Here is a 14,964-nt window from a genome sequence, read left to right as displayed (position 1 = left end):
CCGGATTCCAGCCGCAGGCTCTGGACACTTGTAACCTTGATTTCGCAGCTAAGCTAGCTGCAAACCGTGTGACTATTGGCTTACGTCGACCCCGGAGCAAACTCTAATCAATTCTGGAGCTAGCCAGCTGAGGAGTTCCATCACCATCCGGACCCGTTTTCTTTTGTTTGCTGCTGCAGATACGGAACCCACCGGGCCTTCACGAACTGACTGCCGCGACTGACTGCCGACGTTATTCTGCCCGAGGGATTTATCCAACTGCACCTCCGTCCCGACGTTACCTGAACGCTCTCTTGAGGCCCGCTAATCGTTAGCTGTCTTATTCGGCTGCTATTTGAACAGTAATATTGGACAACTATATTATTATTATTTATTTATTTTATTTTTTCCTTGGGTCACATATATCTATTTTGCCAATTTGGATTGATCCCCTACCAACACGGAACCCCACTACACGGAACCCACTAACCTACCGTACGGAAAACGCCAACAGAGGTATCTACAAACAGAACCTTCAATCTATGCTGCTACCGATAGCCATAACCCGGCCAGCTGTCTGGGATCGCCACGACCCAACCAACCTCTACTCACTGACCCTTATTGATCACTCGATTAGGCATGCTCTGCCTTAATGTACAATATGCCTTTCCCATTGCTGTTCTGGTTAGTGTTATTGGCTCATTTTCACTGTGAGAGATTCCTAAGCCCTGCTCTCTATACCATATGCCACCTCTTCAGTCACACACCCACATATGGCGATGACAATCACCTGTTTTCAAATGAATTGTTTTAGAGACAATATCTCCTCAATCATCACTCAATACCCTAGGGTTTACCTCCAACTGTAATTCACATCCTATCCATAACCTTTGTCCTGTACATTATTCCTTTAAACTAATTTTATGCCCAGAAACCTCCTTTTACTCCCTGATCTAGTAGCTCTAGGCGACTCATTCTCATGCTTTTAGCCGTACCCTTACCACTCCTCCTGTTCCTCTGTGATGTAGAGGGGAATCCAGGCCTGCTGCAGTACCTGGCTCCACTCCTATTCCCCAGGCGCTCTCTTTTGATGACTTCTGTAACCGTAATAGCCTTGGCTTCATGCATGTAAACATTAGAAGCTCCTCCCTAAGTTTGTTTTATTCACTGCTTAGCACACTCTGCCAACCCGGATGTTTTTAGCCGTGTCTGAATCCTGGCTTAGAAGACACACCAAAAATTCAGACATTTTCATCCCCAATTACAAGATTTTCAGACAAGATAGAACGGCCAAAGGGGCGGTGTTGCAATCTACTGCAAAGACTGCCTGCAGAGTTCTGTTATACTATCCAGGTCTGTTCCCAAACAATTTGAACTTCTACTTTTAAAATTCCACCTCTCTAAAAACAAGTCTCTCACCGTTGCCGCTGCTATAGACCACCCTCTGCCCCAGCTGTGCTCTGGACACTATATTGTGAACTGATTGCCCCCCATCTATCTTCAGAGCTCGTGCTGCTAGGCGACCTAAATTTGAACATGCTCAAACACCCAGCCCACCCTACAATCTAAGCTTGATGCCCTCAATCTCACACAAATTATAAATGAACCTACCAGGTACCACCCCAATTCCGTAAACACGGTACCCTCATAGATATCATCCTAACAAACTTGCCTCCAAATACACCTCTGCTGTTTTCAACCAAGATCTCAGCGATCACTGCCTTATTGCCTGCATCCGTAATGGGTCAGCGGTCAAACGACCTCCACTCATCACTGTCAAACGCTCCTGAAACCACTCAGCGAGCAGGCCTTTCTAATGACCTGGCCGGGGTTATCCTGGAAGGATATTGATCTCATCCCGTCAGTAGAGGATGCCTGGTCATTTTTTAAAAATGCCTTCCTCACCATCTTGAATAAGCCATGCCCCATTCAAGAAATATTAGAACCAGGAACAGATATAGCCCTTGGTTCTCTCCCTGACCTGACTGCCCCTGTCCAAACAGAAAAAACATCCTATGCGTTCTGCATTAGCATCGAACAGCCCCCGTGATATGCAACTTTTCAGGGAAGCCAGAACCAATATACCAAGGCAGTTAGAAAGCAGCCAAGGCTAGCTTTTTCAAGCAGAAATTTGCTTCCTGCAACACAAATCCAAAAAGTTCTGGGATACGGTAAAGTCCATGGAGAATAAGAACACCTCCTCCCAGCTTCCAACCGCTCTGAAGATAGGAAACACTGTCACCACCGACAAAATCCACTATAATTGAGAATTTCAATAGCATTTTTTACGGCTGGCCATGCTTTCCACCTGGCTACCCCTACCTCGGACAACAGCACTGCCTCCCTCTGCTACTCGCCCAAGCCTTCCCATTTCTCTTCTCCCAAATACAGTCAGCTGATGTTCTAAATGAGCTGCAAATCTGGACCTTACAAATCAGCCGGGCTAGATAATCTGGACCCTTTCTTTCTAACACTATCTGCTGAAATTGTTGCCACCCCTATTACTAGCCTCTTCACCTGCTCTTTCGTGTCGGTCTGAGATCCCAAAGATTGGAAGCAGCTGCGGTTATCCCCCTCTCAAAGGGGGGACACCCTTGACCCTAACTGCTACAGGACCTATATCTATCCTACCCTGCCTTTCTAAGGTCTCGAAAGGCCAAGTCAACAACAGATTCCGACCATTTCGAATCCACAACACACATTCTCCGCAATTGCAATTCTGGTCTTCAGAGCTGGTCATGGTGCACCTCAGCCACGCTGCAAGGTCATAAACGATATCGTAACCGCCAAATCGATAGGAAACAATACTGTGCAGCCGGTATTCGATTACCTGGCCCAGGCCTTTGACTCTGTCAGATCACCACATCCTCATTGGCCAGACTCGACAGCCTTGGTTTTCTCTAATGCATTGGCTCGCCTGGTTCACTCAACTACTTCTCTGATCGAGTTTCAGTGTGTCCAAATCGGAGGGTCTGTTGTCCGGGCCATCTGGCAGTCTCTATGGGGGTGCCACAGGTTCAATTCTTGGACCGACTCTTCTTCTCTGTTTTACATCAATTGGATGTCAGCTCTTGCTGCTGTGATTCTCTTGATCCACCTCTAAGCAGACGACACTATTCTGTATACTCCTGGCCCTTCTTCTTGACACTGTGTTAACAAACCCTCCAGGCGACGCTTCAATGCCATACAACTTCTCTTTCCGTGGCCTCCAACTGCTCTTAAATACAAGTAAAACCAAATGCAATGCTCTTCAACCGATCGCTGCCCTGCTCCTGCCCGCCTGTCCCAACCACTACTTTTGGACGCTCTGACTTTAGAATATGTGGACACCTACAAATACCTAGTGTGTCTTGGTTTAGACTGTAAACTCTCCTTCAGACCTCACATCAAACATCTCCAATCCTAAAGTCAAACTAGAATTGGCTTCCTATTCCGCAACAAAGCATCTTATACTCATGCTGCCAACATACCTTGTAAAACCTGACCATCCTACCAATCCTCGGACTTCGTGATGTCATTTACAAAATAGCCTCCAAAAACCCTACTCAATAAATTGGATTGCAAGTCTATCACAGGGTGCCATCCGTTTTGTCACCAAAGCCCCATATACTACCCACCACTGCTGACCTGTACACTCTCGTTGCTGGCCCTCGCTTTCATACTCGTCGCCAAACCCACTGGTATCCAGGTCATCTACAGACCCTGCTAGGTAAAGTCCCCCTTATCTCAGCTCGCTGGTCACCTAGGCACACCTACCTGCTACACGCGCTCCCCAAGGTATATCTTCTCTAGTCACCCCAAACACCAAATTCTTCCTTTGGAGCCTTCTCCTTCCAGTTCTCGTGCTGCCAATGGACTGGAACGAACTACAAAAATCTCTGAAACTGGAACACCTATCCTCCCTCACTATGCTTTTAAGCACCAGCTGTCAGAGCAGCTCATAGAATTACGTTGCACCTAAATACAACAAGCCCATCTACAATTTAAGCCCAAAACAACTACCTCTTTACGCTTACATGTATTTATTTATTCCATTATTTTGCTCCTTTGCACCCCATTTATTTCTGTCTCTAGCTTTGCACTTTCTCCACTGCAAACCAACCATTCCATTGTTTTTTAAAGTTTTTATTTTACTTGCTGTGTGTACTCCACTTCCCTCCATGGCGCCTTTTATATTTTTTATTTATTATAACATATATTGTTTGCCTTCACCTCCCTTATTTCACCTCACTTGCTCACATATGTATATAGATTTTTTTTTTTTTCACTGTATTATTGAACTATATGTTTGTTTTTTACTCCATGTGGTAACACTATGTGTTGTTGTATGTGTCGAACTGCTTGGCTTTTATCTGGCCAGTACGGCAATTGTAAATGAGAACGTTTCTCAATTTGCCTACTTACCTCCTAAGTTAAAATAAAGCGTTAAATTAAATACAAAATAAAATAAATTGGGACTGAAACCACTCCACCTGGAATAAACAACATATGGGACTGAAAACCACTCCACCTGGAATAAACAACATTATGGGACAGAAACCATTCCACCTGGATTCGAACCAGGGACTGTAGTGACACCTCTTGCACTGAGATGCAGTGCCTTAAGACCGCTGCGCCACTCATGAGCACAACATTATGGGACTGAAACCACTCCACATGGTAAAAAAATGAAAATAAAAACGTACAATCATCTATGTATTGTTTTTGACAAAGTGCGCATGCACACAATATATAGATTAGATACAAAAACAAGACATATTCTTGTAAATTGCTTGTACATTTTCAGGCACATGTTGGAGCGAACCATTAAGGAGAGCTGAACATTAAATATAAATAGGTCTAGTTGCCAGGCTGAAGTAGCAAGGACATGCACACTAAGAGAAGATGACACCCAGGCCATATGACACCCAGGCCATATGACACCCAGGCCATATGACACCCAGGCCATATGACACCTGTCGTGGAGAATCGTCTCAGAAATATGACACTCTTACAAGAACTTGTGAAATCAATATAGGCTTTAATACAAAGTATATCATTAGCCTAGATGGTCCGCCGATCACACACCTTCCCAGAGCACTGGCTCTGTCTTTATACACACACAGCATATAAGTTCATCACATATGTTAATTAAATTACTTCCCTTAGGTCATCTGCCACCATTATCTTTCATTTCAGGCTTCCTGCTTGTTTACGCCCAATAACGCCTGTATCCGCTCTTGATTAGATTATAATGGTGGCAGGACCCTCTAGTGTCCTAAAATTAATATATGACTATCTTACCCTAAGCACTTATGGCCTTTACCCTAAGCACTTATGGRCTTTCCTCTATTTAATCTTCATWATGGTGTCCTGCTCTTTCCATAAATGCACTTTAAGTTTCACCTCCTCCTTTTTACCCTAAGCAGTTATGCACTTTAAAGCACGTATGGCTTCGGCCATTATACTATCTGTTTAATCTTTGGTTTCCTGTTTTTACCAGAATGGCAAATGCACTCACGTGTTGCCTTCTCCTCTTGTAGTCTAATGTACATCTGTCTTTTGCTCAATTGTGTCATATCTGTCTCTATATGTCAAAGCACTTACTCCTACACACCCAGGATATACTCTATTCTTGAAAGAGTACATTAACCAAGACCACACGTACATTTATGACAGCTGGACGTACTATGGTCAGCAGGATACAGGAAGAAAGATGGAAGCAAAATAACTGATGACTGACACGTGAAACATGAGCATGCAATGCTTACATTATTATTAGAACATGAAAAGGGTTCTGTCATCGTTATAACCTAACCAAAAGCAGATATGAGCGTTAGTGYGCGTGAACAAGCAAAGAACTCAGATTAGGAATATAATGGTGGCAGACGAACTAAGGGGGAGTAACTTRATTTACATATGGGATGTACACAAATGCTATGTATGTATAAAAGCAGAGCCAGTGCTAAGAAGGGTTGGCTATTCCGCGGACCAGCACGGCTCTTGATAACTTGTATTAAAAGCCTATATTGAATTCACAAGTTCTTATAAGAGTATTATATTTCTGAGACAATTCTCCACGACACACACGACACAATTAAGGGTCAAAATGTCTGACACTGGCAGAACTTAGTCGGAGCCAAGACGTAGTGGTACTGAATCAGCAGACCTAGACCCTGTCTCACTGAACCAGCCAAGACGTAGTGGTACTGAATCAGCAGACCTAGACCCTGTCACACTGAACTAGCCATGACGTAGTGGTACTGAATCAGCAGACCTAGACCCTGTCACACTGAACCAGCCAAGACGTAGTGGTACTGAATCAGAACTAGACCTGTCAACTGAACGAGCCAAGACGTAGTGTACTGAATAGCAGACCTAGACCCTGTCACACTGAACCAGCCAAGACGTAGTGGTACTGAATAAGCAGACCTAGACCCTGTCACTGAACCAGCCAAGACGTAGTGGTACTGAATCAGCAGACCTAGACCCTGTCACACTGAAACAGCCAAGACGTAGTGGTACTGAATCAGCAGACCTAGACCCTGTCACACTGAACCAGCCAAGACGTAGTGGTATGAATCGAAGCTAGACCCTGTCACATACTGAACCAGCCAAGACGTAGTGGTACTGAATCAGCAGACCTAGACCCTGTCACACTGAACCAGCCAAGACGTAGTGGTACTGAATCAGCAGACCTAGACCCTGTCACACTGAACCAGCCAAGACGTAGTGGTACTGAATCAGCAGACCTAGACCCTGTCACACTGAACCAGCCAAGACGTAGTGGTACTGAATCAGCAGACCTAGACCCTGTCACACTGAACCAGCCAAGACGTAGTGGTACTGAATCAGCAGACCTAGACCTGTCAACTGAACCAGCCAAGACGTAGTGGTACTGAATCAGCAGACCTAGACCCTGTCACACTGAAACCAGCCAAGACGTAGTGGTACTGAATCAGCAGACCTTAGACCCTGTCACACTGAACCACCAGACGTAGTGGTACTGAATCAGCAGACCTAGACCCTGTCACATGAACCAGCCAAGACGTAGTGGTACTGAATCAGCAGACCTAGACCCTGTCACACTGAACCAGCCAAGACGTAGTGGTACTGAAGCAGACTAGACCCTGTCACAGACTGAACAGCCAAGACGTAGTGGTACTGATCAGCAGCCTAGACCTGTCAAATGAACCACCAAGACGTAGTGGGTACTGATGGATATAGCGACTAGACGCCTAGGACTAGTCCATTACTTGTTGAGAACCCAAGCAGCCACAAGGGACGTATTGGTGACTTTTGTGTGTGGGTTGGTGCCGTGCTGATTTTGTGTTGTGTTTTTGATGCATGACCCCTAGAACCGTCAAACACTACTGAACAGCAAGAGTAGTGGTATAATGTGTTTGACTGATCAGTTCCAGACGCCCTAATAGACCCTGTTCAAATCCAGAAGAACTGATGTAGCACGAACATGAGGCCAAAGACGTATTGGTACCGTATTGGATCATGGCAGACCCTAGATCGCAGCTGTCCAACCACGATTCCCTCGTTCTCCCCGCTGGCAGCCAAGAACCGTAGTGGTCTTGGGGGAGATTGTGTGTTTTTGGTTTGTTTTTACTTTTTGTTTTTTGAATTGCAGCAAGACCGGACCTCTAGAGAGACCCTGTCAAAACAGAAACGTCGACAAACACTGTTATCAACCGGAACCAGAAGACGTACTTGGTTTAAGGGCTTTTGCGATGCCGAACGTCGATAAGTTGAATTGGCAACGCAACGGACTGAGAATCAACAGCAGAAGACCTAGACCCCCCCCCAAACCCTGCCTCGTCAAACAGACTGAGACTACCCCCCAGGCCAAGACTAGTGGTAACTGACTCAGCAAACGCTAGACGGCTGTCACAGGACTGAACCAGCCAAGTAACAGTACGTGGTATAGTTCTTCTCTGTGAATGCAGGCCAGGAGACCTCGCTAACCCTCACGAAGACCCTGTACAGTCTCGGCGCGCAGACGGTGCCTGACTCACACCAAGACGTAGTCGTGAACTGAATTCAAGAACAGACCAGACCCTGTCACTGAACCACGCAAGACGTAGTGGTACTGAATCAAGACCTAGAGCTCTGCTGTCACTTTGAACCAGCCGAGACGGTGTGGTACCTAATCAGCAGCCCTAGTGAGCTCTTGTTCACACGTGAACCAGCCATGACGTTAGTCTGTACTGAGATAGCAGAACTCGAACCCGTCTCATCGAATGAGCCAGACCGTAGTGGTACTGAATCCGCAGGAGCCTAGTACCCTGTCTCACTGACCGCCAAGACGCAGTGGTACTGGAGAATCCAGCAAGCTAGACGCCTGTCTCACTGAACACAGCAGACGTAGTGGGTACTGAATAGCAGACCTAGACGCGCACTGTCACAGAGACTGAACCAGCCAAGACCGTCCAAAATCGTTTACGTACGACCTGAATTTCCCCACGACATGGACATTTTGTCTGAGATGGCAAAATCGTGGCATATTGGTGCATTCAACACAACTGGAAACACAGAAAAATACGAGGTCAAATCATGACATCAGTGATCTTCAGGTCGGAAAGTCTGAGCTCTAGAAAGAGGCCAGAGTTCCCGAGTTGGAATTCTGAGATGTTTGACAGTTCAAAACGATTTTCCTAGTCTGAGCATTTTTTTTCTGAGTTCCCAGTTGTCTTGAACGCACCGAAGTCTGAAGTCTGAGATTTCCGAGTTCCCAGTTGTTTTGAAACGCGGCATAAGATGGTTAAAATCATAGTCTATGCATTGTCTCCTCTGCCCAGATGCTGGTTCAATGTGTAGCTAGCTAGCTAAACTTACTATTTTTGCCAAAGTGCAGTTTTCGGGAAGAACACTTTAATTCAAAGATGGTGGATAAATAAGATGATTTACTCAGGCCGTTTACCACTGAACAAAAATTGTCAAGGTTCCTGTCTGTATAGGTGGGCATTTCCTCTCTCATGTGAGCATGCTTTCTGTTCCTCCACGATATCTGGCTTCCAGCTGGCTCTGGTCTACTTATTGAGGGAGTTATTTTACGCMCAGTTATTGGGGCAAAGCGGGGAAGGGGGAGCTCCCTTCACAAATCAAACAGTAATCTAAGAACTCGTTTTCATTGGGAAGGCAGATAAAGCGTTTTTATCAAAAGCAATCACATGGGAATACACCGAATCCTACTAATTACTACACAATTAATGTTACATTTGTTTTGAGCCGACTTCGCCGTCTGACAGAGCAGGGCACCTTCGTGATTCCTAATGCAATCAACTTTAAACTGGTGCAAAACATGCTTTAACGGGCGGCGAGATTAATCTAATCGTCTCCTCCCACCRGCCCGACCAAATAAAATGAGGYAGTGGGGTGTCTCGCTTTCTCTGCGGTCTTTGTTTAGTTTCCCTGGCAACAAACAGCAGGCTAGCTAGCTAGCAGACGTTATCAACTGATTGTTTTTAGCCGTCTAGCGTTTCGTTTCTTGTCTTGGTCTAATCCAGACGGATCTATCAAACACTCAGCTGTAGCTAACTAGTAATGGCAGGCAACGACATATGCACATTGGCTCACCTTATCGAAATAAAACCAAGATAGACATATAAGGTTTTTATTTTAGTAGTAACGTTATATTTGTAATGTAATGGTAGTTCATTTAAAAGTGTTTTATTTTAGTAGTAGCGTTAGATTTGTAATGTGATGGTAGTTATTTTAGAAGTGTTTTATTTTAGTAGTAATGTTATATTTGTAATGTAATGGTAGTTCATTTAAAAGTGTTTTATTTTAGTAGTAGCGTTAGATTTGTAACCCGGAGTGGAGGCGGGTCAGGTTTACAAGCGCACACACTCTGGGGCGGAGTTGTGTACACCGTCGGCGCTGAGTCCGTTATTTCCCAGTCTACGTGATGAACGCAGAGGAGACGGACTGCATGGACAGCATACGTATTTCATTTCTTCGAAACGCTTCACTTTCATTGCATTCCGGAACGCTTTGAGACATTTTGCCTGTCATTGGCAACACCAATGAATTCTTTTGAGTAATTGATCAGCGCTAAATTCAAAGCAAAAAAGTGAAATTGCTTGTTTTTCCTTGCTCTTGCGATTAATTTTCCATTTCCCGAGGTGGAGGGATATACCAAAGACCTTAACTCTTGAGACAAGTGTAAATACATGCTATTCTCTGTGACTGTTCTGTACACCTACACCTGTTTCTTTACAGACAATTTTTTGGCAACGAAGGCTATCAAGTCTGATTCATTGTGTCAACTAAATACAATAATAATAATGTTATTACCGTCCTTGTTAAAGTGATTTATCATTTATACAATGAATAACATCTCAGCTTGCAAAAATCTATGAAGCATTTTATATTAAAAAAAAAGACGTAGATATTATATCGAACCATATCTAAAAGCATACGAATCAAAGGTCTTGGAGGAAGGGTAATCAGATAAGAGATGAGTTCCCCCTAAAACCAATGTGTTCTAACATCCAATTAAACATGTATTGAGCTACAAAACTTATTCAACTGGGGGGCTGAGCTAGAGCCCTGTGTTGTGATGACAGAGAGGTCCTTCTACATAGAAGACCAAGAGCAATCTCCAGGGGATAAGTGGTCTATATATAGTGTAAAGGGTTTTCTAGTCATAAGAAAGTAACTCATAGGTGATCTCCAGTGGGATAGTGTGCTATAATACTGTAAGCGCGGTGCTATCATTAGGAAGATTCTAGGAAGATCCAGGGGATAGTGTTCTATCAATAGAGGAGTGTAAAGGGTTCTCTTCTACACTTAGAACGCATCCATAGGTAAGTATCCCAGGGGATAGTGTCTATATACTGTTAAAGGGTTCTTCTACATAGGAGATCATAAGGGAGATCCCTGGCACAAAGTGTCTATAATACTAGTTAAAGGTTCATTCAACTACCAGTCTAGCGTCTACCGATCACTAGGATATCCCTGGACAACAGTGAGTCGTCTATAATACTGTAAAAAGCGTTCTTCTAATCAGACGATCATAGGAGATCCCAGGGACAAAGCTGTCCTATCAATCTGGTAAAGCGGCTTCTTTAACATACCAACGATCATAGGAGATCCCATGGGCGAAAGTGTCTACATTGACTGTAATAGTTCGCCCAATAAGCTGCTTGTCTAACGTGACGCACACGGTTGTCGCGACATAGTTTATGATATTGATTTTTCCACGTGGGGGGGAAAAAACCATGTTCCGACTTACAGAATTCCATATTAATTTCATTGTTTATTCGGTTTTTGCTTCGTGGCGCTGACCTGTTAATTTTTTATTAAAATATTGCCCAGTTTATTCTGTCAATATAAACCTCTATATGAAAATGCAACTGTTTCATGAAAAAATCGTAGTTTTTTGTTGTTTCCTCCTTGTAGCTCCTGGCTTGTCCTAATAAGAAACCCGGCAGTCTCAAAAACACTTTATTGTTCGAGGCCTACAGATATATTTAACGGGACTTGAACATGCAGATAAGATGGACAAAGCATGATTTTATGCGACTGATAGGTTTAAGGGTCCTATCTTTTAACCCTCTGGAGTGGATGTCCCGCACCCCTTTACGTAAATCTAATCATCAACTAAAAACCATCCCTACTTAATAAAGTCTGTCCAAGTTAAACCTTTACGACAATATCTGTTCTCAAGTTTAATAACTAGACTGGCATAATCTCTGTCAACGTTAATAACTATGAGCATAATCTGCTCAGGTTAAACTAGAAGATATAATCTGTATCAGTGCTTTCAACACTAGCAGATTAACTCTGTTCAGTGTTATAAACTAGAAGATACATCTGTCAGGTTTTAACTAGAAGATCCCTAAATCTTGTTTCAACGCTTCAACACTAGAGATAATCTCCTGTTCACAGAGTAATACTAGAGATTAATCCTCTGTTCAGGTTAAAACTAGGAGACTAATCTGTCCACGGTTAAACTAGAGATAAGTCTGCTCAGCTGTGTACACAATGCAGAGATTAATTCTGTCCATGCGTTAAGAATTGAGCATGAGGAGATGATACTATCCCACCACATCCCGCCCATTACATGGTCGCAACTTCTCCGCATCCTGCGCTTTGGGAACGTCAGGATGGGACCAGAGCCTGTCGAGCCGCGCTCCGCTGTGTGTCACCATCCGATGCTAGAAATCCGAAAATCGGTCTCTTACTCTTCAACGAAATTGGCTGTTTGCGTACATCGACTACACGGCGTCTAACCCCTACCAATAATTATGATGGGCAGGGAGGGATGAGGGGGGAGAGAGACTGCAGAGACTATTACTTAAATTTACACATGGACACGCGATAAGACTATGGGATTATAATACTCCAAGAATATGACATAACTGGACCCTCGGCCCCCTCCGACACATATAAACTTTTGCAGCAGGGTTGGCGCAGACACTGTAGGCCCCGTCCGCGTGATACCCCGACAGGGCAACACAGGCTGGGATTATAACTCCCCACCCACTTTCCCAAATAGCAACGAGGCCTCCAAACGACCTACTAGAGCGGATGATGCTTTCAAAACCACCCAAATTTTTACTGCCCTTGGACGAAGGCCTTGCGCACGTATAGCACCACATACAGATCTCCCCAAACCCACTGACCGAACCCAAAGAGGCTCCAACCCGGACAGGGCAACATCTATTCACACCCATCAGTTGACTCAACCCACTCAAAGTGCACGCACGCCACCTTAGGAGACCGGCATTGGAAAGACACCAGTAAGCCTAGTGACTCCATAGCCCCTGTCATGAGGGGCTTTCAGAAGCACGGCAGAATCCCATCTCGACCGAGGGATTACCAGCAGGTCGTGAGGGAACATGCAAGAGCCGTGCATCCGATCTTTGCTTCCAATGCCTTTCCGTTACCGTTTTCACACCCCTGGGCCCAGACTACACGCAATCATAAGGGACCCTATCTGAAGAGATGAGTTCTTCAATAAATGACTTAAAGGGTTCGAGATCCGAGTCTGCGTCTCCTCACACTGCGCACTAGGCAGGACCATTCCATTAAATTTGAGCTCTATAGGAGACAAAAGCCCCTGGCCCTTCCAGCTGATTTTGCCTTAGAAATTCTAGGGGACAGTAAGGAGGCCGCGTCTTGCATTGTGACCGCTATACCGCGCTACGTGTTAGGTATGTAACGGCCGTCAGGGTACCAAACCAGAGAGATAGGTAGGTGAGCAAAAGCCCATGACCCAAGTCTTGTAGGTTTGCAGAGTAAAACCTTGAAAATCAGCCCTCAGCCTTAACATGGAAGCAGTGTAGGCAGAAGGGCTAGCACTGGAGTTAATATGATCAATTTATTTGGTTCTAGTCAAGCTTTCTATGGAAGCAGCCTGTTTTAGCACACTAACTGGCAAGTTTATTTTACGTTGCTTTATCCGGGTTTAGCGACGAAAGACTAGCCACGCATCTGCAGTAGTCTAAATCTAGAAAGTGACAAAAGCATGGATTTAATTTTTCCAGCATCATTTTTGGACAGAAAATTTATTTCAGATTTCCATGTTTACGCATGGAAAAAACTGTCGCATGAAACCAGTCTTGATAGTTCGTTCAAAACAGAGATTCCAGGGTCCAGAGTAATCGCCGAGGGTCCATTCACCAGTTTTATTCTTGATCACGACTGTACAACCATTCAATGAGTTATATTGTCCAGATCCAACAGTTTAGCACTTCGTTTGTTTCTTGGGACCTAGAACAAGCATCTCTGTTTGGTTCGAGTTTAAAAGTAGAAAGTTTGCAGCCATCCACTTCCTTATGTCTGAAACACAGGCTTCCAGGGAGGGCAAGTTTGGGGCTTCACCATGTTTCATCGAAGTGTACAGCTGTGTATCGTCCATATAGCTGTGAAAGTTAACATGTTTCTGAATGACATCACTAAGAGGTAAAATATATATCGAAAACATAAAAAACTGAACCTTGAGGAACACCGAAATGTACAGTTGATTTGTCAGGAAACAAACCATCCACAGAGACAAATCTTTCCGACAGATAAGATCTAAACCAGGCCAGAACTTGTCCGTGTAGACCAATTTGGGTTTCCAATCTCTCCAAAAGAATGTGGTGATCGATGGTGTCAAAGGCAGCACTACTGTAAAGGTGCCCATTCAGAGATTGAATGGGCAAGACAAAATATTTAAGTTCCTTTGACCTGGGTATGGTAGTAGTTGCTAGGCGAACCGGTTGGAGTGTGTCAAGAACTACAATGCGTCTGGGTTTTTCACACTCAACATTTTCCCCTGTGCCCGCTTCCCTGTGGAACGCTTTCAACACCTTGTATAGTTCATGACCTGACAGATTGAGGCTGTTCTGAGGACTAAAAGGTGCTCCTAATGTTTGGTGCACTCAGCGTAAACGTGTAGCCTATTTTAGTGGCCCAACCTGTTAATAAGAAGTTAGGGATGTTTTTCGAACCGTATCACATAACAGTCAGTGAACTCTGCAGAGTCTCTGTCTTGTGTGCTGGTGATACTCATGCAGAGAGACAGCATTAGAACTACCCCCAGAAGAGACAGCATTAGAACGACCACCACAGAGAGACAGCATTAAGACACACCCCAGAGAGACAGCATTAAAACTACCACCCAGAGAGACAGCATTAGAACACCACCAGAGAGACAGCATTAGAAACGACCACCCAGAGAGACAGCAATATGAACTACCACCCAGAGAACAGCATTAGAACTAACCACCCAGAGAGACAGCATTAGAAACACCCCAGAGAGAACAGCATTAGAACACCACCCAGAGAAGACAGCATTATAACAACCACCCAGAGAGACAGCATTAGAACTACCACCCAGAACAGCATTAGAACGACCACCCGAGAGAACAGCATTAGAACACCACCCAGAGAGACAGCATTGAACGACCACCCAAGAGAGGACAGCATTAGAACGACCACCCAGAGAACAGCATTAGAACAACCACCCGAGAGACAGCATTAGAACGACCACCCAGAGAACAGCAT

Source organism: Salvelinus sp. IW2-2015, unplaced genomic scaffold, assembly GCF_002910315.2.
Source record: "Salvelinus sp. IW2-2015 unplaced genomic scaffold, ASM291031v2 Un_scaffold3457, whole genome shotgun sequence".
Taxonomy (NCBI): domain Eukaryota; kingdom Metazoa; phylum Chordata; class Actinopteri; order Salmoniformes; family Salmonidae; genus Salvelinus; species Salvelinus sp. IW2-2015.
Note: the sequence above shows the minus strand (reverse complement) of the source record.